The 24,913-nt window shown below is 42.3% G+C and overlaps 1 long non-coding RNA gene across 2 annotated transcripts; it reads right to left on the minus strand.

Moving 5' to 3' along the window:
- Window positions 1-462: 462 nt before the first annotated feature.
- On the minus strand, window positions 463-24,336 carry LOC139035043 (uncharacterized). Of its 2 annotated transcripts, none has more exons than XR_011487554.1 (3): window positions 24,203-24,336; window positions 711-859; window positions 463-620 (listed from the first exon to the last, which is right to left on the minus strand). It is a non-coding gene; the product is annotated as an uncharacterized lncRNA (long non-coding RNA). The 2 variants fall into 2 exon arrangements; XR_011487553.1 differs by lacking the exon at window positions 24,203-24,336 and adding an exon at window positions 7,112-7,340.
- Window positions 24,337-24,913: the final 577 nt, after the last annotated feature.

The following is a 24,913-nucleotide window of genomic DNA, read 5'->3' on the forward strand; positions in this document are numbered from 1 at the left end:
CTCCATTGTGGGCCCTCATCTAGGGAGGAGGAATAATATATGCACACTATTCTATATAAAATGGCTTCCTTGGTGGCTCAGTGGTAAAGTTCACCTGCCAATGCAGGAATATGGGTTTGATCCCTGAGCCAGGAAGATCCCCTGGAGGAGGAAATGGCAACCCACTCCAGTATTCTTGCCTGGGAAATCCCATGGACAGAGGAGCCAGGCAGGCTACAGTCCATGAGGTTGCAGAGTCAGACATGACTTAGTAACTAAAAAATAGCAACATATATAAAATAGATAACCAACAAGGACCTGCTGCATAACACATTGAACTATACTTAATATTTTATAATAACCTATAAGGGAAACTAATCTGAAAAAAAATAGATACATACAAAAAAAGAAATAAGTCATCTAAAATCTGGTCTATGTTTGTATAGATTTTATGATGATATCTAGGCTATCTGCAGCATGAACTAACAATTATTTGTGCTGATTTTAAAAGTCACAGAGTTTCATCAGAAGAATTGATCTTATCAGAAGAGTTTATTTTCCTTCCACGAATTCAGCAAAAAATTTTATGGTACCAAGAGTGAATGGGCGACATAGGTGATCTCTGAGTATCTTTGCCACCTCTAAAATAAATCCAAAGTTTCAGAATTATTTATCTTGTTTAGCAAAAATCAGAAGACAGAAAACCTAAAACACAAATAATTCTGTCTCACCACAGGAAAGGTGTGAACCAGAGCACTTTCAAGGGAAAAGTGGCCTGCTTAGGACAATGCATCATCCTGAAAGTTTATAGACTGCATTTCCTAGGGCTTCCTGATTCAGTTGAATGTGAACTTTCTGAGAACATCAGACACAGAAACATCTGGAAATCAAGAGAAAAAACATTACAAAGTCAATATAAACTCAGCTTAGATTGTTGCCATCCTGAATTATATGTTCCCCTTTAATTAGTGCAAATAATCAAAAGCTAGCAATATTTACAAAAGTCTTAGCTATGATTTATTTTCCTCAAGAAAGAATTACACCCACCAACTGCAAATTGGGAAATAAAAGAAATCAGACTCTAATCAAGACTATAGCCTAAAGGCCTCAGAAAACTAGGCCATCCGGAAGATAATTCCCAAATATTCTAGCATGGTATTTTTCTCCAAACACATCTAGTGTCCCATATTACCTGATGAGAACTTCTTCATTTTTCATTCTTATAACTCCAGGAAGAATTCCTGATTCCTTGACTGTGTGCAGGACCCCCCCCTCTGTGCACCTCCTCCATGTAATAAACAGGCTCTATTTCTCTTTAAATAGTTTTAAGTCATCACTGCCTAGCACAGAGCCTGGCACACAATAGAAGCAAGTAATACATATTGACTAAAGTGTTCACTGGACCCATAATTTTCATCATACCAATTTGCTCTTCCTCCTACTATGTTTATTGTTGCTATTTAGTCACCAAATTGTGTTCAGTTTTTTGTGACCCTATGGACTATAGCCCACCAGGCTTCTCTGTCCATGGGACTTCCCAGGCAAGAATACTGGAGTAGGTTGCCATTTCCCTCTCCAGGGGATCTTCCCAATCCAAGGATCAAACTTGCAATTCCTGCAATGGCAGGCGAGTTCTTTACAACTGAGCCACCAGGAAAGCTCCATTTTGTTATTAAACAGTACTTTTTGGCCGAGAGGAGCTACTACACATTCAAGGTCAGTAGGGGCGGCTGTGAGGAGATACCCCTCATCCAAGGTAAGGAGCAGCGGCTGCGCTTTGCTGGAGCAGCCGTGAAGAGATTCCCCACATCCAAGGTAAGAGAAACCCAAGTAAGATGGTAGGTGTTGCGAGAGGGCATCAGAGGGCAGACAGACTGAAACCATAATCCCAGAAAACTAGCCAATCTGATCACAGGACCACAGCCTTGTATAACTCAGTGAAAGTAAGCCATGCCGTGTGGGGCCACCCAAGACGGATGGGTCATGGTGGAGAGGTCTGACAAAATGTGGTCCACTGGAGAAGGGAACGGCAAACCACTTCAGTATTCTTGCCTTGAGAACCCCATGAACAGTATGAAAAGGCAAAATGATAGGATACTGAAAGAGGAACTCCCCAGGTCGGTAGGTGCCCAACATGCTACTGGAGATCAGTGGAGAAATAACTCCAGAGAGAACGAAGGGATGGAGCTGAAGCAAAAACAATACCCAGATGTGGGTAGGACTGGTGATAGAAGCAAGGTTTGATGCTGTAAAGAGCAATATTGCATAGGAACCTGGAATGTTAGGTCCATGAATCAAGGCAAATTGGAAGCGGTCAAACAGGAGATGGCAAGAGTGAACGTCGATATTTTAGGAATCAGTGAACTAAAATGGACCGGAATGGATGAACTTAACTCAGATGACCATGATATCTACTACTGTGGGCAGGAATCCCTTAGAAGTAATGGAGTAGCCCTCATGGTCAACAAGAGTCCAAAATGCAGTACTTGGATGCAATCTCAAAAATGACAGGATGATCTCTGTGCATTTCCAAGGCAAACCATTCAATATCATGATAATCCAAGCCTATACCCCAACCAGTAACGCTGAAGAAGCTGAAGTCGAAAGGTTCTATGCAGACCTATAAGACATTTTAGAACTAACATCCAAAAAAGACGTCCTTTCCATTATGGGGGACTGGGATGCAAAAGTAGGAAGTCAAGAAACACCCAGAGTAACAGGCAAATTTGGCCTTGGAGTACAGAATGAAGCAGGGCAAAGGCTAATAGAGTTTTGCCAAGAGAACACACTGGTCATAGCAAATACCCTCTTCCAAGAACACAAGAGAAGACTCTCCACATGGACATCACCAGATGGTCAACACTGAAATCAGATTTATTATGTTCTTTGCAGCCAAAGATGGAGAAGCTCTGTACAGTCGGCAAAAACAAGATTGGGAGCTGACTGTGGCTCAGATCATGAAATCCTTATTGCCAATTCCAGACTTAAACTGAAGAAAGTAGGGAAAACCACTAAACCATTCAGGTATGACCTAAATCAAATCCCTTTTGACTATACAGTGGAAGTGAGAAATAGATTTAGGGGACTAGATCTGATAGACAGAGTGCCTGATGAACTATGGACGGAGGTTCATGACATTGTACAGGAGACAGGGATCAAGACCATCCCCATGGAAAAGAAACACAAAAAGGCAAAATGGTTGTCTGAGGAAGCCTTACAAATAGCTGAGAAAAGAAGAGAAGCAAAAAGCAAAGGAGAAAAGGAAAGATATTCCCATCTGAATGCAGAGTTCCAAAAAAGAATAGCCAGGAGAGATAAAAAAGCCTTCCTCAGCAATCAGTGCAAAGAAATACAGGAAAACAATAGAATGAGAAAGACTAGAGATCTCTTCAAGAAAATTAGAGATACCAAGGGAACAGTTCATGCAAAGATCGGTTTGATAAACGACAGAAACGGTATGGACCTAACAGAAGCAGAAGATATTAAGAAGAGGTGGCAAGAGTACACAGAAGAACTGTACAAAAAGATCTTCATGACCCAGATAATCACAATGGTGTGATCACTCACCTAGAGTCAGACGTCCTGGAATGTGAAGTCAGGTGGGCCTTAGGAAGCATCACTATGAACAAAGCTAGTGGAGGTGATGGAATTACAGTTGAGCTATTTCAAATCCTAAAAGATGATGCTGTTAAAGTGCTGCACTCAATATGGCAGCAAATTTGGAAAACTCAGCAGTAGACACAGGACTGGAAAATGGCAGTTTTCATTCCAATCCCAAAGAAAGGGAATGTCAAAGAATGCTCAAACTACCGCACAATTGCACTCATCTCACACGCTAGTAAAGTAATGCTCAAAATTCTCCAAGCCAGACTTCAGCAATATGTGAACCGTGAACTTCCAGATGTTCAAGGTGGTTTTACAAAAGGCAGAGGAATGAGAGGTCAAATTGCCAACATCAACTTGATCATTGAAAAAGCAAGAGAGTTCCAGAAAAATATCTATTTCTGCTTTTTGACTATGCCAAAGCCTTTGACTGTGTGGATCATAATAAACTGGAAAATACTGAAAGAGGTGGGAATACAGACCACCTGACCCACTTCTTGAGAAACCTATAGGCAGATCAGGAAGCAACAGTTAGAACTGAACATGGAACAGACTGGTTCCAAATAGGAAAAGGAGTATGTCAAGGTTGTATACTGTTACCCTGCTTATTTAACTTATATGCAGAGAACATCATGAGAAACACTGGGCTGGAAAAGGCACAAACTGGAATCAAGATTAGATTGCTGGGAGAAATATCAATAACCTCAGATAGGCAGATGACACCACCCTCATGGCAGAAAGTGAAGAGAAACTAAAAAGCCTCTTGTTGAAAGTGAAAGAGGAGAGTGAAAAAGTTGGCTTAAAGCTCAACATTCAGAAAACTAAGATCATGGCATCTGGTCCCATCACTTCACGGGAAATAGATGGGGAAACAGTGGAAACAGTGTCAGACTTTATTTGGGGGGGCTCCAAAGTCACTGCAGATGGTGATTGCAACCATGAAATTAAAAGACGCTTACTCCTTGGAAGGAAAGTTATGACCAACCTAGATAGCATAATAAAAAGCAGAGACATTACTTTGCCAACTAAGGTCCGTCTAGTCAAGGCTATGGTTTTTCCAGTGGTCATGAATGGATGTGAGAGTTGGACTGTGAAGAAAGCTGAGCGCTGAAAAATTGATGCTTTTGAGCTGTGGTGTTGGAGAAGACTCGAGAGTCCCTTGGACTGCAAGGAGATCCAACCAGTCCATCCTAAAGGAAATCAGTCCTAGGTGTTCATTGGAAGGACTGATCCTGAAGCTGAATCTCCAATACTTTGGCCACCTCATGAGAAGAGTTGACTCATTGGAAAAGACCCTGATGCTTAGAGGGATTGAGGGCAGGAGGAGAAGGGGACGACAGAGGATGAGATGACTGGATGGCATCTCCAACTCGATGGACATGAGTTTGAGTAAACTCTGGGAGTTGGTGATGGACAGGGAGGCCTGGCATGTTGTGATTCATGGGGTCGCAAAGAGTCAAACACGACTGAACAACTGAACTGACTAACTAACTGAACTTTGATTTGTTTTCTCTGCCCACTGCCCTTTATAACCCTTATTTTAAAAGTCTATGTTTCACTAAGTTCAATCAACTGAAGGCAAAAAATAGGACAAAAGTCTCCACATTTTCACTTAGACTATGAGAATACTTATTGTTGTTGTTCAATTGCTAAGTTGTGGCCGACTCTTTATGACCTCATAGACTATAGCATGTAAGGCTCCTCTGTCCTCCACTGCCTCCTGGAGTTTGCTCAAATTTATGTCCATTGAGTCAGTGATACTATCTGATCATCTCCTCCTCTGCCACCTGCTTCTCCTTTTAACGTCAATCTTCCCCAGCATCAAGGTCTTTTCCACTGAGTTGGCTCTTTGCATCAGGTAGCCAAAAAATTGGAGTTTCAGCTTCAGCAACAGACCTTCCAATGGATAGTCAGGGCTGATTTCCTTTAGGATTGACCGGCTTGATCTCCTTGCAGTCTAAGGGTCTTTCAAGACTTTTCTCCAGCACCTCAATTTGAAAGCATCAATTCTTCAGTATTCTTTACGGTCAGCTCTCACATTCATACATGACTACTGGAAAAACCATAGCTTTGACAATATGGGTGGGCCATTGTCAGCAAAGTGATATCTCTGCTTTTTAATATGCTGTCTAGGTTTGTCATAGCTTTCCTTCCAAGGAGCAAGCATCTTCTTTTAATTTCATGGTTGCAGTAACTACAGGAAAAAAACAACCTATCATGTAACTTTACTTCCACTAGGAAGGCTATAAGCAAAAAACAGAAATTAAGAAGTGTTGATGAGGATGTTGACAAATGAGTACTCTCATAGATTACTGATGAGAATGAAAAATGGCTCAGCAACTATGGAGAACAATATTGTGATTCCTCAAAATAGTAAATATAAAAGTACTGAATGACACAATAATTCCCGTTCTACTTACTCAAAAGCAGTGAGGATAAAAGTATTTATTTTCAAATAAAAACTCACACAAGTGCAGCACTATACACAATAACCAAAAGGTGGAAACAAAACAAATGTCCACTAACTAGTGAATGGATATACAAAACGTGGTATTTCCACATAATGGAATACTATTTGGCCATAAAGAGGACTGAAGTAGTGATATATACCACAGTGTGGGCAAGACTTAAAAACAGTATGCTAAGAGGCAAAAGCCAGTCACAAAAGACCACATGTCATATAATTCCATTTATATGAAATTTCCAGAACAGGCAAACCTATAAAGACAGAATGTAGATTAATTGGTGCTTAAGGCTGGAACAGGGCTTCCCTAGTGGCTCAGTGATAAAGAATTCACGTGCAAGGCAGAAGATGCAGGAAACACCACAGGTTCGTTCCCTGGATGGGGAAGATCCCCTGGAGGAGAGCATAGCAACCCATTCCAGTATTCTTGCCTTGGATAATCCCACGGACAGGGGAGACTAGCAGGCTATATAGTCTATAGGTTCGCATAGAGTTGGACACAACTGAAGCAACTGATAGGATGGAAGGATAGGTGGATGATAGCCAAAGGGTAAAGGGAAGTCTCTTTGTGGTTATGAAAATGTTCTAAAATTGACTAGGGATAGTTGCACAAATCTGTGAAAAAACATTACATTGCACACTTTAAATGTATGGTAAGTGATATATCTCAATAAAAGATATTTAAAAGCTGTTTTACAAAAATTATATGTAACTCAGGAATTCACAGAAATGTTGGAATTGTTTTGTATCCTTTTTATGGTGCTTGTTATAAGACTCTACACATGTTTTACAATCTATAGAACCTTATACTCCAAAAATGTGAATTTTAGTGCATGTAAATTAAAGGGAAAAAACCACCTTGTGCTTAGTTGGAATTATAAGCTGGGACCCATGGTCAACTTAATTGAGCATGGTGCAACAAATTAAAACTTCCTGTGTATGTGCAAAGGAACACACAGACCCTAAGAGCCAAGTCTGAACTGAGTTCCTAGGGCTACATTCTGCAGTTGAAATCCAGACAAGTAAAGAATCACTTCTGAGAGATTATCACCCATGTAGTCTTACCTCAATGCTTAAGGCAGAGTTGTTGATTCTGTGGTCCAAGATTTCCTTCCAGGCCCCAGAATAACCTCTGGAATTGTTCTAAATTCTCCATTTCACATGTACCAGAAACTAAACTGGGACCCAACATGTAGAGGGCCAGGTGCGATAGGAGAAATTTAATCAGGTCATCATTAACATCTCATGAGTGCTAACGATGTCTCATTCATCATCAAAATACTCACTGAGCCCTTTTATAGCCCCAGGCATCAGCTCCAATCCTCTGTGACTGTGCCCCGAGAGTGATAAACTCTGTGGTAGGGACATGTATGCACCTGACCAAGCCAGACTACACTGCATCAGGAGATATGAAGTTTCTTGACAAAAGGGAACACCTTATCAACTGGGATTAGATATGCAGCATATAATGGAAAGCTACAAATAACTGAGACTTAAACACACACAAAAAGTTATTCTCCCACATAAGAGGCCTGTGAGGGGGCAGGCTAGGACTGATATGAAATCAACAAGAACTAAGATTCCTTCCAGCTTCCTGCTCTATCATCCGCAGTGGGTGGCTTCCACACTTAGGGTCCAGGATGACCACTGAAGCATCAGATTCCACATGAAACTCCAGGCAGCAGGAGGGTAAAGGGCAAGAAATGAAAAATGGGCACATGGCTCAGCTGAATCAGCTACCTTTAAATAGCCCTCTTGGAGATACATGCAAAGGTTACATTTGGACTTCAATGACTAGGGCATGGTCACAAGGCTGTATACATAGGTGCAAGGGAAGCTTAAAAATGTATTTAACTGGGCACATTGCTGCCCTCAGTGAAAAATTTCTGTCCCTTGAGAAAAAGAGGGCATGAATGCTGGGTAGACCATCTGCAGTGTCAGCTACACCAGTCTTGTAATTGTCTGGAGGAACTCACTAAAGGTTATTGGTTTGATTGCTTGTCAACAGTCAGGAGGTCTGATCTAGAAATGACTTTGCTATCTGCTTGCACCAACAAGTTTCCTCTAGTCTGCTCCATAGGTAGAGGGGCTAAGCAAATAGGCATGATTTTTTCCAGTTTTTGTGAATTAAGAATTGGTCAGAAACATTGATATTTTCTTGCAGAAACCACAACTATATGTGAAAATGAAAGAAAGGAATTTCAATTTTCTAAACCACCAAGACTTCTCAGTTAGGTTAGAAATGAAAACTGTGTCCTTCTCTGTCCTCAGACTCACCCCACAATTCTCCCATCCACAGAGTCACACAGACTGATGGAAAACAGTTTAATCTGATGAACTTTGAGGTTGAGGATAGGTACTTGACATGCCCATCTCTCCTAAGGGAAAGTCCTGCATACATATTCAGGAGCAGAAACAGAAATTCATGACTGAGCTCCCCTTGTCCAATTTTTGTATTTGTAAAACCTCCTTGTCCATATGGCAAGGAAAACAAGATACAAAATGAGTTACTTGACTTGTCTTCTTCTAGAGACAGGGCTAGGATTAAAATTTGGGCCTCACACTGATGGAAGAAATCAAAGATGACACAAACAGATGAAGAGATATACCATGCTTTTGGACTGGAAGAATCAATATGGTGAAAATGACTATACTACCCAAAGCTACAGAGTCAATGCAATCTCTATCAAACTACCAATGGCATTTTTCACAGAACAAAAAGCTCACTAGAACAAAAAGTTTCACAATTTGTATTTAAATACTAAAGACCCCAAACAGCCAAAGCAATCCTGAGAAACAAAAAAAAGGAGCTGGAGGAATCTACCTTCCTGACTTCAGACTATACTACAAAGCTACAATCATCAAGAGAGTATGGTACTGGCTCAAAAACAGAAACATAGACAAATGGAACAAGAAAGTCCAAAGATAAATGCACCTGTGGATACCCTGGGCTTCCCTGGTGGCTCAGATGGTAAAGAATCCACCTGCAATGCAGAAGATCTGGGTTGAGAAGATCCCCTGGAGGAGGGCATGGCAACCCACTCCAGTATTCTTGCCTGGAGAATCCCCATGGACAGAGGAGCCTGGCAGCCTACTGTTCATGGGGTCTCAAAGAGTCAGACATGACTGAGCAACTAAGCACATGGGTACCTTATTTTTGACAAAGGAGTCAAGAATATACAATGGAGAAAAGACAATCTCTTCAATCAGTGGTGCTGGGAAAACCGGACAGCTGCTTGTAAAAGAATGAAACTAGAACACTTGCTAACACCACACATAAAAATAAACTCAAAATGGATTATAGACCTAAACGTAAGGCCAGAAACTATACAGCTCTTAGAGGAAAACATAGGCAACATAAGTCTTTGACATAAATCACAGCAAGATCCTCTTTGACCCACCTTCTAGAGTGATGGAAATAAAAACAAAAATAAACAACTGGGACCTAATTAAACTTAAAAGCTTTTTCACAGCAAAGGAAACAATAAACAAGATTAAAAGGCAACCCTCAGAATGGGAAAAAATAATTGCAAATGAAATGACCTTCAAAGAACTATCTCCAAAATATATAAGCAGCTTATACAGCTCAATATCAGAAAAACAAGCAGCCCAATCTAAAAAATGGACAGAAGATCTAAACAGATATTTCTCAAAAAAGACATACAGATGCCAAATAAACACATGAAAAGATGCTCAACATCACTAATTATTAGAGAAATGCAAATCAAAAGTACAATGAGGTATCACCTCACACTGGATAGAATGGCCATCGTTGAAAAATCTACAATCAATGCTGGAGAGGATGTGGAGAAAATGGAACCCTCCTACACTACTGGTGGGAATGTAAACTGACACAGCCATTATGGAGAACAGTATGGAGACTCCTTTGAAAACTAGGAATAAATCTACCATATGACCCAACAATCCCACTACTGGGCATATACCCTGAGGAAGCCACAATTCTAAAAGACAAATGTACCCCGATGTTCATCACAGTACTATTTACAATAGCTAGGACATGGATGCAACCTAAATGTCCAGTGACAAATGAACAGATACAGAAGACGTGGTATATGTACACAATGGAATACTACTCAGCCATAAAAACAAGCACATCTGAGTCAGTTCTAGCGAGGTGCTTGAACCCAGAGCTCGTTACACAGAGTGAAACAAGTCAGAAAGAGAAAAACAATATTGTATATCAATGAATATAGATGGAATCTAGAAAATGGTACTGATGAACCTATTTGCAGGGAAGGAACGGAGATGCAGATGTAGAAAATGGACTTGTAGATGCAGTGAGAGAAGGAGACAAATGCAGAAAGTAGCAGTGACATATATACACAATCCTGTGTGAAATAAATAGCTGGTGAGAAGTTGCTATATAACACAGGGAGCCCAGCCTGGTGCTCTGTGATGACCTAGGGAGGTGGGATGGGGAGAGGGGAGGGAGGCTCTATAGAGAGGGGAAATGACAGTAAAGAATCCACCTGCAATGCAGGAGACCTGGGTTCAATCCCTGGGTTGGGAAGATCTCCTGGAGGAGGACAGAGCAAACCACTCCAGCATTCTTGCCTGGAGAATCCATGGACAGAGGAGCCTGGTGGGCTACGGTCCACGGGATTGCAAAAGTCGGAGGCGACTGAGCGACTAAGCACAGCACATGGCTGATTCACGTTGTGGGGCAACAGGAACCAACACAACACTGTAACAATTTTCCTCCAGTTAAAAGTAAATTTAAAAAACCTCCCAGTGCACTGCTCAAATCAACACAATTCAAGCCATTATTCAAAAAAATCTACCACCGAGAACCAAATGCTTGAGAGTCTAAGTATCTTGAATTGCTGTCTACACTGCGTCAGTTACCCAGGTAAGAGTATGATTCTCGATCTCATCTTTCCCAAATTGTGTATTGGCTCAGTCTCTTATGAAGTCATCAGTTTAATTCAATCATTGTTTACTGAAAGCTTACTTGGTCATCAGCAATCTGTCATGAGGGGAATACTGAAGGACTATAAGATACAGTCTTATCATGTCATTGTATTATTAAGACATATGACTGTGAATTAATGAGGTTAAATTTTCAATAAACACACTAAAGACTATATCTTTGTGAGTGACATCTGAACTTAGCAAGCCTTTAGTCCAACAATGGTGTCATTGCTCAAAATATTTTTAGAATTCACAGTGGGAATTCTTTTCAATAGATGAACCGAATTATATTAAATGTCCATAACGGCCATTGGGCTTTTTTGAGAGTAGTAGTTATTTTTTGAGAAAAGCCAAAGTGATTCTGAGCCAAGTCTGGTAAAGCAGGTGAATGATCAGTTTGTGTTTCTGGTGACATTCTATTAGCCCAGGGTGGAATTCCTCCAGACTCTTTTTTCCATGATAGAATCATCTTTGTGTGTTATGGGTTAGGGGTTATTAAAATTCAGCAGGCATCAGAATCACCCCCAAGACCTTGTTGGACCATAGATTGTTGGCCCCAGTTTCTGATTCTTCAGGTAGAGTTGAGTCCTAAGAATTTGCATTTCTAAAAGACACCCAAATGATGCTGATGTTACTGGTCCAGGAACGTTGGAGAACCACGCTTTAAGACAGTTATTTTAGAGTTCCCTTTACATAGCAATACTTTATCTGATATAAATTTTCCTTGCTCTCAGGGGACTCCTTTGCTGCCTCTCAGAGGCTAGGTCTTGGGTACTCTGGGGCCTTGCACATCCTGGGGATGCAGCTAGACATGTGCTCATGGTCCCTCCCAAAAATTTTATATCACATTTTACCCAGAGCCACAGAGGATGGAGCTAATACCTATGACTGAAAGGGCTCACAAGCTTTTCTATGATTAGAACTTGCCCAGCACCCAGGAAAGTCACAAAAATTAGGACTAGACAAGAGGTTAATTATCATCTAGTCTAATTCCCTCCACCCCCACTCCTCTCATTTTAGAGCTGAGGAAACCAGAGCCTACAGATGCTGACTGACATGTTTAAAGTCACCCAATAAGTAACAGGACAGTTACATAGGATCCATAAGAAAGTATCACAGTCCCCTTCCACTTAGAGAGGACAGGACTGTTATCTCACCCAATCAGGATCAAATGCAATATGAGGTAGGCCTAATGTGATAAGTGCCTCCCCCAGAGAATAAATAGTGCAAACCAGACTGCATAATTCTATCTTCCAGCTTATAGTACCTGGGGCTGGAAACATCACTATGTGTGCCCTCGGCAGTAAAACATTCCTTATACTTAAGGCACAACAGTTTGCTCCACACCAAGAGTAAACCCACATTTGTAGGAAATGGCAGGGGGAGGGGAAGTGAAAGTTAGCTAGAACTCACATCCCCCCACTTCTTTAGTGTAAAGATTCACTGTGTTTACATGTTGGCAGATAAATGGTCAAGAAACCACAATTCATCTGGCTGACCCCCAATAGCACCTTAACCATTAATGCAAAGTCAATATCTGGCCTCAACCTCTTTTCAATCTGGCACCAATTGATGGAAAGGCTCTGGTGTTTTAGAAGTTACATGCAAAGCAGAGGCTGCCAGGGAGAGTACATGGAAACCGTACACGGAAGAAAGGCTGCAAAGTCAAGGGAACCTGGGGAAGTCTGGTTTCTGTTTTGTTGTCTGCCTACACTGGAATCAGCCAAGTTTCTGATGATGGGTTAGGGCTGCAAACCTCAGCCATGTAGCTGCCAATGCCCTGTTCCATGCACTCTGCCTCACAGTACCCCCTTCCATGCCCCTGGAAAAACACATAACCTCCCTAAAGGAGCTATTAACATCCCCCTTTTTCACCACCATCAAGCTTTGCCCCTTTCCACCCTCAGAATCCTGCTGGAAGCTTGCCTTCTCCAGAAAATTCTCTCTGACTAAACTGCCTGCCATCCCTGAGCAACCTTTTAGGCATAACTGCTTACAATGGCTTGAGTGATTCTTGAATATGAGCATTGCATTTTCTTCTGATTTTAGTGATTAAAGTAGGTCTCTTACTTCTTTAGTGAGCTTTTGCTTCTGTTGTCCTCATCCCTTTCCCAGTTCTTCCAGGTGGGAAGAACTGCTTACCCCACGAGTTGCTGATTATATAGGTACCAGGAAAAAGCAGGCAGGTCAGTACTCCGGAGCTGCTCCTACCTGTTAGGGCTGAGATGGTCTCAGAATGCTGCTTTGTTACAGGCTAAGAGAGCTTGAAAAGATAGGTCTGGAAAAGGTCTGGAGAGGCATCTTAAAGCGCCCACCAGGGCAGGCATATGTGGTTGCTATGGTTACCAGGCACTCTGGCAGTCTATCCACCTCCTCCTAACAAGGCAATCCTTCTCTGCGAAGCAACAAAGAGAAGACACTTAGAGACTCAAACCCCATTCACCCCAAGAGCTGGAAGAGCAGCGACTAACACATCAGTCCACTTGTCACATTGCCAACAGCAAAGTTAGGGGTCACCAAGGCTGTGAGGGGAACACACGTGGAAAGCTGCTTCATGAACATTTGTTCAGATTAGAATGAGATTAAACAGTAAAGTCAGAGCCAATGTTCCCTGCCCTCTCTGAGTTTTGCTCTGTTTTGCTTGGCTTCTGTTTTCTCTCGAACCAGAACTAACACCGCATCTGTCTGTGTGGTTTTAATGTGCCTGGCATCCAAGCAAATGGACACAAACAGGGCTGGGGCAGTGGGGAAATAATTGGGCTGGGACTCAGTAAGGACAGTTTCCTCTTTCTACCTGAGCCTCAGACTATGGTTTTCCAGACTCCAGATGGTGATCATGGTTGTTAAAAAGCAAGCATTATCCCTGTTAATGAGGATAATAAAACTGAACAATTCATGAGCACTGACAACATATGGAGCTCCCTACAAACACAGATTTACCCAGCATTATCAGGAAATGAGGTTTTCCACATCAGTGAATTTTCTGGAAAATTAGGGCTTACCTTTTTCGCGTCAATAAGCATTTGGGATGGAAATATGTGTCAGATATGTAATGCACTTCCTTATCTTGCACACACCGTTTTATCTGATGTCTCCTTATGAACATGCAATGAAGGACAGGAGGGAGGGTTCTTCACCCACTGCATTATTTGGGTCTTTATCCAGACAGCCTACTTCTCCTTGACTTAGATTCAGCTGTACACAGGTTTCTCTGCGGGCTACCATAAGCTCTTATGGGGAAACCAGGGCTTTTTATCCTTGATCTTATATCCCCTACAACCTTGCCACACAAAAAGTGGTCCCCAGAAGAACAGGTTAGCACCACCTGAGAGGGGATTAGAAATGCAGACTCTCTGACCCCATCCCAGGCCTGATGGATGAATTGGATTCTGAATTTTAACAAGATCCTCAAGTGATTCATATGCACATTAAAACTTGAGAAGCATCCTCCAGCTGTGCTTACCAGCCTGTCCCTAACCAGTTATATCATCCTCATCTGAGAGTGCCTATTAGAAACATAGGCTATGGGGCCTGGTTCAGACCCCAGAATCAGATTTTCTGGGGAGTGAAATCCAGACATCTATTTGTATATCACTCTAAGGGTAATTCTGATATGTACCAGAAGTAGGACTATCCAGCCCTATGCTTTGCTCATAGAAAATACTCTATAAGTTTGTTGTGTGTGTGTGTGTGTGTGTTTTTAAAAACTCACTTTACTTCACATTTAGTAAACAAAGCAAATCCAGGAATGTTTGCATTGCCTTGTAAAGTGTTGCCTCACGACCGAATCATCATTTCTGAAGGGAAAGAAACCATGGCTTCACTCATACACCTGACGTTTGGCCATGACCCATGGTCCATAGTCCAACATCACCAGGGACAAAAGCCTCGGTGTAAGGATGCCTGCCCAAGTTTCCCTAAGAGAAGTACTTCTTTGGCTGCTCCACTCCCTCTTGAGGTTTGGGGAATTTGAGATTGAGCGGGAATCCTTCTCTTTTTATTTTTTTTTTAGTTTCCCATTTTTTTAAATTTATTTTTTATTGAAGGATAATTGCTTTACAGAATTTTGTTGTTTTCTGTCAAACCTCAACATGAATCAGCCATCAGTTCAGTTCAGTTGCTCAGTCGTGTCCGACTCTTTGCGACCCCATGAACCGCAGCACGCCAGCCCTCCCTGTCCATCACCAACTCCCGGAGTTTACTCAAACTCATGTCCATCGAGTTGGTGATGCCATCCAGCCATCTCATCCTCTGTCATCCCCTTCTCTCCTGCCCCCAATCCCTCCAAGCATCAGGGTCTTTTCCAGTGAGTCAACTCTTCTCATCAGGTGGCCAAAGTATTGGAGTTTCAGCTTCAGGATCAGTCCTTCCAATGAACACCCAGGACTGATCTCCTTTAGGATGGACTGGTTGGATCTCCTTGCAGTCCAAGGGACTCTCAAGAGTCTTCTCCAACACCACAGTTCAAAAGCATCAATTTTTTGGCGCTCAGCTTTCTTCACAGTCCAACTCTCACATCCATACATGACCACTGGAAAAACTACAGCCTTGACTAGACGGACCTTAGTCGGCAAAGTAATGTCTCTGTTTTTTAATATGCTATCTAGATGAGTCATAACTTTCCTTCCAAGGAATAAGCGTCTTTTAATTTCATGGTTGCAATCACCATCTGTAGTGATTTTGGAGACCCAAAAAATAAAGTCTGACATTGTTTCCACTGTTTCCCCATCTATTTCCCATGAAGTGATGGGACCAGATGCCATGATCTTAGTTTTCTGAATGTTGAGCTTTAAGCCAACTTTTTCACTCTCCTCTTTCACTCTCACCAAGAAGCTTTTTAGTTCCTCTTCACTCTCTGCCATGAGGGTGGTGTCATCTGCCTATCTGAGGTTGTTGATATTTCTCCCGGCAATCTTGATTGCAGCTTGTGCTTCTTCCAGCCCTGGGTAGACATACATCCCCTCCCTTGTGAAGCTCCCTCCATCTCCCTCCCCAGCCCACTCGTCTAGGATGATGCAGAGCCCCTGACTCGAGTTTCCTGAGCCACACAGCAAATGGCCCTTGGCTATCTATTTTCCAAATGGTAACATAAGTTTCCACGTTACTCTTTCCATACATCTCGCCCTCTCCTCCCCTCTCCCAATGTCCATGAGTCTATTCTCTCTCTCTGTTTCTCCATGGTTGCCCTGTAAGTAAATGCTTCGGTACCATTTTTCTAGATTCCGCATGTACGTGTTAGAATACGCGCCCCAGCCCGCGCTGTGGCCGTCCGTGCTCAGCAGCGCCCCCTCTGGCAGTTGGCCCTCCAGGCTTGGGACGGGCTCGCCGGCCGCGGAGCTCTGGCGCCTCTGCGCTCCGTGGCGCTCCGGACCGGCTGCTGGTTCTATTGCCATTGCCCCCTCCCTTCCCTTCTCTCCCAGCCTGGGCGCGTCTCGGCCTCCCGCTTCCTCCCGCGGGAAGCGAGGAGCCTGGCGGGGAATGTGGCCGACCTGGGGCGGGAATGGGATGTGGATAGCCCCCTGAGCTGAAGGGCTCGGCAGTGGACCTCCGCTCCCGATTCCAAACCGCAGCTCAGAAACTCTGCTCCACGCGAGAATCCACCCCTCGAGGGGCACAGTGTGACCCAGCGCACCATCGGTCTTCAATAAATCTTTATTAAATTGAATAGAATGCCTGCTTTGTTTTCATGATTATCCTGTCTCCTGCACAAGCAAGCTGGTGCTTGGTTGTTGTCTAAGCAGATAACAAGCCCGTTTCTAAGTTTCTGACTTAGTGGTTAATATCTCTGATATTACCATGTGAAAAAAGGACAGACACAAAGGCCAGATAGTGTATGATTGAATTTACATGAAATGTCCCAAATAGACAAATCCATAGAGACAAGAAGTAAATTAGCAGTTGCCAGAGACTAAAGGGAGAGGGGACGTGGGGCGTGACTGTTAGTAGGTATGGGGTTTCTTTGGGGAGTGATGAAAATAAAAGGTAGAACTAGATAGCAGTGATGGTTACACAATCTTGTGAATATACTAAAACCACTGGTTGTAAATATAAGATGGAGATGTGAATTATATCAATTTTTAAAAGATCTCGGACTTTGGACTCAGTCCACCTGAGTTTGAATGTGGCCCCTGCCACATCCCAACTGTGCTACCAGGCTCAAGTTAATTATCTCTTTGAGATCCAGTAGCATGGTCTGGAAAGAGGATGATCAAAGTTCCCATGTCATAGGCTTGCTGTGAGATTTAAATAGGACAGTCTTCGAAAAAATGCCTGATACATCAAAAGTGCTAATGGATCTTAACTGCTGACATTAAATCCAACAATTTTCAAACTTAAGATGCATAAACATTACCTGGAGAGCTTGATAACCCCTTACATCTTCAGATTTATAAGCCTGGAGTTTGGCTTTAGAATCAGCATTTTTAACAAGCTTACCATTCTGATACAAATGGTCTGAGAATGACACTAAGAGAAATAATGTTCTATGCTTTCATAAAACGGAAGAATTGCTAAATCATATTTTTAAGAAGTACATGTTAGCTTTCCAGTTAACTGGAAAAAATATTACTCATACCCTCACACCAAAAAAAAAAAAAAGTTGGACAGTCTACAAATCCACAAGTTCTCTTGAACCCAGCAGAGAGCTGAAACTGAAGAGAAACCAACTAACACAGAATTTATGTAAACTTACAGGCACCTCCCCAGAGAGACAAACATGAGCACTCTGTAATCTGGAGCAAATGTCACTAGACCCAGATAAGAATAATTCAACTAAAACTTTCAACAAGTTGCTAAAGGCTGAGTTTAGGCTGGCAAGAAATGCAGAACCACTGGAGACACAGACAAAGGAGAATTATACACACTCTCACAGGCTTTTCTCCATAGACCTTGCCAGGTACACCCAAGAAAGATTAAAGCAAGACAAGAATCCTGAAAGAGCGTCCCATGTGCTGCAGGCTGTCATAGTGGTTCAGATGGTAAAGCGTCTGCCGGCACTATAGGAGACCCAAGTTCGATTCCTGGGTCAGAAAGATCCCCTGCAGAAGGGAATGGCAACCCACTCCAGTATTCTTATCTGGGAAATTCCATGGACAGAGGAACCTGGCAGGCTACAGTCCACAGGATTGCAAAGAGTCGGACACGACTGAGCGACTCACATACAGACATGCTGCAGGCTTGGGAGAAAGGGGCGCAGCCGCCATGGGAGACACTTGAAGCTCCACCTGGATCCTCATCCTCTGTTTCTCCTACTGAACACAAAGCCTTCAACACTGGCCAAAGAGCCACACATCCTATCACTCTTAGGGCATGGTGAAAAAGCCATTGCGGCTGGGAGAAGGGGTGTGGCGAGGACAGAACCAATTTTCTAGCCATAGCAGGGAGCAAGAATACATGCTGGGCCCAGGCCTGCAGCTGAAGGTAAAGGATGACCTGAGAAAGCACCGCCCCCAGCACCCAGAGACACAATGCCTGCTTACAGCTGAGACTTAATCAGAACACAGAGGATGCTTTCCGCTGTCCCAGGCTGGGTAACCGGTGACCGTAGTCTACTGCTGAGGGAAGTAGAAAGCAGGGGGCGAGGCCCCCACTGAAGCACAGTGCAAAGGCGGCACCTGAAGCTGAGGGCAGAGCAGACACTGGGGCAGCAAGCCTTCCAGCAGACCAGCTCCCCACCTAAACACAAGATACACTGGAGCTTTTGGACTGATGGTGACCATCGCAACAACATCCCAGACTGGTTCAGCTTTTAAGTAGGCTGACTCAGTTCCCCACATTAAATGCTAAGAATGAGAAAAGGCACAAGTGTGTGCTCAGTTCTGTCTGACTCTTTGTGAGCACATGGACTGTAGCTCACCAGGCTTCTCTGTCCATGGAATTTTCCAGGCAAGGATTACTGGAGCAGGTTGCCATTTCCTATTCCAGGATATCTTCCTGACCCAGGGATCAAACCCACAACTCTTGGGTCTCCTGCATTGACAGGTAGAGTCTTTACCACTGCACCACCCAGGAAGCCTAAGAAAAGGCATGCGCATTTCTAAATGTAACAACTATTTAACGCAGTCTCTACCACCCTACACAAGATGTCTGGATTTCATAAAAAAATTACAAGACATTCAAAGACAAAAGAAAAACGTTGTCAAGAGGCAAGACAATCAACAAAATCAGATTTTTACTGTCATAGCTACACTCAGCTATGACACAAATGTCAGAATTATCAAACAGGGAATTTAAAACAACTATGTTTATTATTAAACATATTAAACTATTGAAAGGCTCTAGTGGAAAAGCTGGGAAATATACACGATGAGATGAGTAATTTCTATAAAGAGAAAAAGTGTAAGGAAGAATCAAATGGAAATGCTAGAAATGGAAAACACAATAGCACAAATAAATGCCTCTGGGCTCATAAACAGACTTTAAATAGTCAAGGAAAGAATAAGTGAATTTGAAGATAGATCAATAGAAACAACAAAAGCTGAAATCCAAGAGAGAAAAAAATAAAAGAATGGGTTAAAAACAAAAAACAGAATAGAGCACCTAAGAACTGTGAGACAGTATCAGTATGATATGCATGTAATTGGAATCCCAGGAGAATAAGGCTTCAGCAGGACATGAACCATGAACTTGAATATGTTCAAACTGGATTTAGAAAAGGGAGAGGAACCAGACATCAAATTAACAATTTGCCAATTCAGTCCCACTGGATCATCGAAAAACCAAGAGAACTTCAGAAAAACATCTACTTCTGCTTTATTGACTATGCCAAAGTCTTTGACTGTGTGGATCACAACAAACTGTGGAAAATTCTGAAAGAGATGGGAATACCAGACCACCTTATCTGCCTCCTAAGAAATCTGTATGCAGGTCAAGAAGCAACAGTTAGAACTGGACATGGAACAACAGACTGGTTCCAAATAGGAAAAGGAGTACGTCAAGACTGTATATTGTCACCCTGCTGATTTAATTTACATGCAGAGTACATCAAGCAAAATGCCAGGCTGGATGAAGCACAAGCTGGAATCAAGATTGCCAGGAAAAATCAATAACCTCAGATATGCAGATGATACCACCCTTGTGGCAGAAAGCAAAGAACTAAAGAGCCTCTTGATGAAAGTGAAAGAGGAGAGTGAAAAAGTTGGCTTAAAACTCAACATTCAGAAAACTAAGATCATGGCATTCAGTCCCATCACTTCATGGCAATTAGACGGGAAACCGTGGAAACAGTGAAAGACTTTATTTTGGGGAGCTCCAAAATCACTGCAGATGGTGACTACAGCCATGAAATTAAAAGACACTTGCTTCTTGGAAGAAAAGCTATGCCAAACCTAGACAGCATATTAAAAAGCAGAGACATTACTTTGCAAACAAAGGTCTGTCTAGTCAAAGCTATGGTTTTTCCAGTAGTCATGTATGGATGTGAGAGTTGGACTATAAAGAAAGCTGAGGGCCGAAGAATTGATGCCTTTGAACTGTGGTGTCAGAGAAGACTCTTGAGAGCCCCTTAGACTGCAAGGAGATCCAACCAGTCCATCCTAAAGGAGATCAGTCCTGGGTTTTCTTTGGAAGGACTGTTGCTGAAGCTGAAACTCCAATACTTTGGCCACCTGATAGGAAAAACTGACTCATTTGAAAAGACCCTGATTTTGGGAAAGATTGAGGGCAGGAGGAGAAGGGGATGACAGAAGATGACATGATTGGATGGCATCACTGACTCAATGGACATGAGTTTGAGTAAGCTCCAGAAGTTGGTGATGGACAGGGAGGCCTGGCGTGCTGTAGTCCCTGGAGTCGCAAAGAGTCAGACACGACTGAATCACTGAACTGACTGAACTGAACTGAGGGAGAAGAGAAAGCAAGGCAGAAAAATATTTTAAGAAATAATGCATGTAAATTTATCTTCATTTATTCCATTTTCAGCCGTTTTCTTTGCTTCTTTGTGTAGATCCAAGACTCTATCTGGAATCATTTTAATTGATACCAAAAGAACTTCCTTTAACATTTCTTACAGGTCTACAATTTCCTTGGATAGCATTACAGGCTTTCTCTTCCATCTTCTTTTGTCCTGTATCTTCTATTACCTGAAACATACCTCCTAGTCTACTTGCAAACTTATCTATGCTACCTATGGTCCTTTCCTTTGGATTTTACTAAGTTTTTATCAATCTCTCCTTTTCTCCACAGAGCTAAACTACATTTTCCAGTCTCACTTGCTATTAGGTTTGGCCATGTGCCTGAGTTCTGGCCGATATGAGTAAGAGATAAATTTTTATCATTCTCCATCACTAAGATTTAGGAGTATTTAGGCACAGCATTCAGACTGATTATATTCTTTGCAGCCAAAGATGGAGAAGCTCTATACAGTCAGCAAAAACAAGACCAGGAGCTGACTGTGGCTCAGATCGTGAACTCCTTATTGCCAAATTCAGACTTAAATTGAAGAAAGTAGGGAAAACCACTAGACCATTCAGGTATGACCTAAATCAAATCCCTTATGACTATAAAGTATAAGTGAAAAGTAGATTTAAGGGACTAGATCTGATAGACAGAGTGCCTGATGAACTATGGATGGAGGTTTGTGACATTGTACAGGAGATAGGAATCAAGACCATCCCCAAGAAAAAGAAATGCAAAAAAGCAAAATGGCTGTTTGAGGAGGCCTTACAAATAGCTGTGAAAAGAAGAGAAGTGAAAAGCAAAGGAGAAAAGGAAAGATATTCTCAACTGAATGCAGAGTTCCAAAGAATAGCAAGGAGAGATAAGAAAGTCTTCCTCAGCAATCAATGCAAAGAAATAGAGGAAAACAATAGAATGGGAAAGACTAGAGAACTCTTCAAGAAAATTAGATACCAAGAGAATATTTCATGCAAAGATGGGCTCAATAAAGGACAGAAGTTGTATGGACCTAACAGAAGCAGAAGATATTAAGAAGTGGTGGCAAGAATAGACAGAAGAACTGTACAAAAAAGATCTTCATGACCCAGAGAATCATGATGGTGTGATCACTCACACTCAGCTAGAGCCAGACATCCTGGAATGTGAAGTCAAGTGGGCCTTAGGAAGCATCACTATGAACAAAGCGAGTGGAGGTGATGGAATTCCAGTTGAGCTATTTCAAATCCTGAAAGATGATGCTGTGAAAGTGCTGCACTCAATATGCCAGCAAATTTGGAAAACTCAGCAGTGGCCACAGGACTGGAAAAGGTCAGTTTTCATTCCAATCCCAAAGAAAGGCAATGCCAAAAAATGCTCAAACTACTGCACAATTGCACTCATCTCACACACTAGTAAAGTAATGCTCAAAATTCTCCAAGCCAGGCTTCAGCAACATGTGAACCGTGAACTTCCAGATATTCAATCTGGCAGAGGAACCAGATTGCTAACATTTGCTGGATCATCAAAAAGCAAGAGAGTTCCAGAAAAATATCTATTTCTGCTTTATTGACTATGCCAAGCCTTTGACTGTATGGATCACAACAAACTGTGGAAAATTCTGAAAGAGATGGGCATACCAGACCACCTGACCCACCTCTTGTGAAATCTATATGCAGGTCAGGAAGCAACAGTTAGAACTGAACATGGAACAACAGACTGTTTCCAAAGAGGAAAAGGAGTACATCAAGGCTGTATATTGTCACCCTGCTTATTTAACTTATATGCAGAGTACATCATGAGAAATGCTGGGCTGGAGGAAGCACAAGCTGGAATCAAGATTGCCAAGAGAAATATCAATAACCTCAGATATGACACCACCCTTATGGCAGAAAGTGAAGAGGAACTAAAGAACCTCTTGACGAAAGTGAAAGAGGAGAGCAAAAAGGTTGGCTTAAAACTCAACATTCAGAAAACTAAGATCATGGCATCCCGTCCCATCACTTCATGGCAAATAGATGGGGAAACAGTGGAAACAGTGAAAGACTTTATTTTTCTGGGCTCCAAAATCACTGCAGATGGTGACTGCAGCCATGAAATTAAAAGACGCTTACTCCTTGGAAGGAAAGTTATGACCAACCTCGACAGCATATTAAAAAACAGAGACATTAGTTTGCCAACAAAGGTCTGTCTAGTCAAGGCTATGGTTTTTCCACTGGTCATGTACAGATGTGAGAGTTGGACTATAAAGAAAGCTGAGTGCTGAAGAATTGATGCTTTTGAACTGTGGTGTTGGAGAAGACTGTTGAGAGTCCCTTGGACTGCAAGGAGATCCAACCAGTCCATCCTAAAGGAGATCAGTCCTGGGTGTTCATTGGGAGGACTGATGTTGAAGCTGAAACTCCAATACTTTGGCCACCTGATGTGAAGAACTGACTCATTTGAAAAGTCACTGATGTTGGGAAAGATTAAAGACAGGAGGAGAAGGGGACAACAGAGGATGAGATGGTTGGATGGCATCACCGACTCAATGGTCATGGGTTTGGGTGGACTCTGGGAGTTGGTGATGGACAGAGAGGCCTGGTGTGCTGCGGTTCATGGGGTCATAAAGAGTCAGACACGACTGAGCAACTGAACTGAACTGAGGCACAACATTTAGCCTACTCTGACAAATACACTAAGTATCTACCTAGTCAAAAATAAACAAATTTTTAGATAACTAGTGAATTCTTTGGAATGATATGTTTTATGTGAAAATATTTTATACAACTGCTGGGAATTTCAGAAAAAAGGCTACAAGAATAAATAAGTATGTATTCTCTAACTCATATAGCATTGAGAGCCACATATGTTACTTTACCAATATCTACCTCTTGGGAACTCCTGGCAAAACTCCCGGGATTCGTGCTCTTAATTAAACATGGTATAGTACAATGGAAAGTGCCTTGTATTTGTAATAGGAAGACCAATATTCCAGCTTCTGAGATGCTACTGATCAGTCATGTGGCCTCAGAAAGTGTTTTACCTCTTTGATGTCTTTTTTTGAATCTATAAAGATGGGATAATAGTACCAATCTTCAAGGGTAAAGGATTACACTGTGAGGATTAAGGAAAGCAATATCTGTGTGGTAGATTGCTGTAATCTCACCAATGCTTTCCCCTTCCCTGTATCTATACCTTTTGCCAGATGACTGTATTAATACAACTCCTCCAACAAAAGGAGTGAAGTACATGTCCCCATCCTTGACACTGAGTCAGCCATGTGACTTCCTTTCAGCACTATCAGAAACCTAGCAAGTTTCTGCCTACTCTTAAGCTTCCTGCATCACCTCTTCCATCACCATGAGAACACACCTGGGTCAGCTTGAAGGAAGATAGGAGAAATGGATCAGATCTGACTTATCCAAGTCATCACAGCTGAGGCCATTCTAGATCAACTGACAGCCAGCTAGCTGATCTCTGGCTATATGAGCAATATACCTGGACAATATCAGCAGAGCCACCTAGCAAACCTCCAGACATGTGAGCCGTAAATACTTACTGTTGTATGTCACTGAGATGTCACAGGTGTTTGTTACACAACATCATTGTGCCAACAGATAACCAGGAGAGTATGTAATTAGGCTCCTACAAACTGTAAACTACTGCACAGATGAAAATCACTTAAGTTCATGGGGGGAAAAACATATATATATGGGGTTTCCCCAATGGCTCAACAGTAAGGAATCTGCCTGCAATGTAGGAGCCGCAGAAGATGAGGGTTCGATCCCTGAATTGGGATGACCCCCTGGAGGAGGGCACAGGAATCCACTCCAGTATTCTTGCCTGGAGAATCCCATGGACAGAGGAGCCTGGCAGGCTATAGCCCAAAGGGTCGCACAGAGTCGGACACAACTGAAGTGATTTAGCGTGCACAGCACATATATAAATACATATATATATATATAAATACACACACACACACACACACACACATATATATATATATATATAGAGAGAGAGAGGAGTCCTGCCCCAGAGTCACAGGTGTGAGGCCTTGTACCAAGGCCACAGAAGCAGAGTCCA

Source organism: Odocoileus virginianus, chromosome 5 (genome assembly GCF_023699985.2).
Source record: "Odocoileus virginianus isolate 20LAN1187 ecotype Illinois chromosome 5, Ovbor_1.2, whole genome shotgun sequence".
In the NCBI taxonomy this organism is placed as follows: Eukaryota; Metazoa; Chordata; class Mammalia; order Artiodactyla; family Cervidae; genus Odocoileus; species Odocoileus virginianus.